Consider the following 2210-nt stretch of genomic DNA (forward strand, 5'->3'; position numbering starts at 1 on the left):
CGGATACCTACAAGAAGAAAAGATAGATAGATAGATAGATAGATAGATAGATTAAAGATAGATACCTCTCGAGCTCGTCCGTAAAGATATCATGCTGCACGTTTATGTTTTTTTTGCACATCAGGATGGGAAAGATAGAAAGGCATGAGTTAGGAGGCGTTGATATCACTCGTCTGTCTTTCTCGGATCTCTATCACTTCGATTTCTTACGTGCTGGGTGCTTCCATGAAAGAAGTTCCACAGTCCCACACTTGGTGGATGGCCCACAGTGTGTGAGGCTCTCTCTTTGAGACCTTACAGCCTCTGTCGGTCTCTCTCTCTCCCTTTCCCTCCAGTTGAGGCAATCCTAACGAGACGCTGTGTCTCTCGTCTTTCTATCTGACAGGGCACTCAACTCCGAAAAGAGCTTTCTGTCAAGGAGAAAGATAATCACCTTAGATTTAGATCCTTCTTTTCTCAACCGCTATTGAGAAGGTGTTCAATATGCGAGCGAGGTTTTCGCAAGGCTGAATTCTCCCGTTGTGGATTTCGGGAGATCGGAGAAGCAGCTACTCGTTCTCGAGCGTAGCCTGTGAGTGACGGTACTACCGTGAAGAAAATAAGCAGATCAGTTAAAGCGGATACAGATTTCTCAAGCTCCTGATAAGAACGAGGACTGACGTGACACCTTCAGACTTTTAGAGCGGAGCCTCCTTTGGGGATGATCTGGGCCCCTTCTTTCTGACTGGCAGCATTGAATGTAAGGTGGCATTCCATCTATCCAAAGATACCACGCATGCGTTTGTACAGGTTCAGTGCAGAGCTGTTAGATCGTAGTCCTCCGAGGTGTGACAGCGAGAGAGAACAAGAAGAAAAGCTGAGGGAAAAAGAATATGGAGAGGTAGATGAGAATGTTCGGATATCCCAGGCCGAAGACGCGTTTTGGTAGAATGTTGGTTCGCCTTCTTGGAGTCCACTATTTTGACAGTCTTCTTCCTGCAAGCGCCTCTCAGGGCATCCTGGTATGCTTTCACAAGGCAGTAGTCTTTTCCGCCACCAAACGTAACGAGATACCTTAGCACGAGGATGGAAAGCCTCGATGTTGCCTGAATAGTAGCTCCAGCACTGCGGAGCCGCACCCCCGCAATGGGGAAGGGCCGGGCGAGCGTTGGAGCTGAGCTGACTCAAGGAGAGACAACACATCTGAGTAGAATGGTATTCTTTTTTCGTAGAACTCATTATCATCCTAGGCAGGCCTCAGCGGAGAAATGCACATGAAAAGAGAATTGAGGGTCTTACCGATCACGCTAGAACTCACGCCTGTCATTATTTTGTGCATCCGTTGTGACAGTTGTTCACCGAAGCGATGCGGAATCTTACCCCCTCACTTTGAACTCCGGCTTCGCGGCAAAACCCTCCAGAAACTTCCCCTTCCCGGGTTCTGTCCTCACAATTTCGATTGCACGAAGCTACTATAGCTTCGAGTCACCGGGAGGTAAAGGTCCATCACTCGGACTAAGACCGTCATGCAGAGATTTTCCTCACTTTGAACTCCGATTTTTTCCGTGTTGTGACTTTTGCCGGTGTGACCGAATGCCGTAGTGATCAGGGAAGGTCGCGAATCCGTGGAGCTTCGGAGGTTTCCTTGGAGGGGTTAAAAACCGTGCACCGCTGAGGGTCTCCCAGTTCAAGGCCGGCATGCGAACTTGTACGGATTGTTGTGAAGAAGAGGAACTCTATACTGTCCTTGCTAAATATCCATCCAGTCTGCCAAATTATCTTAATCCTATAGAGTGTTCGTAATGCTACTACTCCAGTCTGATGACTGCAGAGAAACACCGTTACACTGATGAGTCTGCGCAGCTCCGCTTGCCAGTCAAGTATCCGAAGCCTTCGACCACGCAAGAGTGGTCGTGTCCAGTGACAAGTGAACATCTAGAAAGAGAAAAGAAGAGCTAGGAAAAAGAATGCATGCACTCGGCGCAACTTCGGAGGTTTCTGAGGAGTGTTTCGAGCATCGAGCGTTGTCGTGGACACTAGGCTGTTGGATGAAAAGAAAGATTTCAGAGAACTCTTGTTTTCCAAGCACATGCTAGATGAGGGGGGATAAAAGTCGCAACAAGCAAAGGGAAAGTAGCGTGTGGTTGTTCGGGTGTGATAATGAATGTCTTCATTGTTGTCCGATGTCGAGACACGGAATGCGGCGTGGCTAGCTACAGCTAGCTAGCTAG

The sequence above is a fragment of the Cystoisospora suis genome (assembly GCF_002600585.1).
Source record: "Cystoisospora suis strain Wien I chromosome Unknown contig_7720, whole genome shotgun sequence".
Taxonomy (NCBI): Eukaryota; Apicomplexa; class Conoidasida; order Eucoccidiorida; family Sarcocystidae; genus Cystoisospora; species Cystoisospora suis.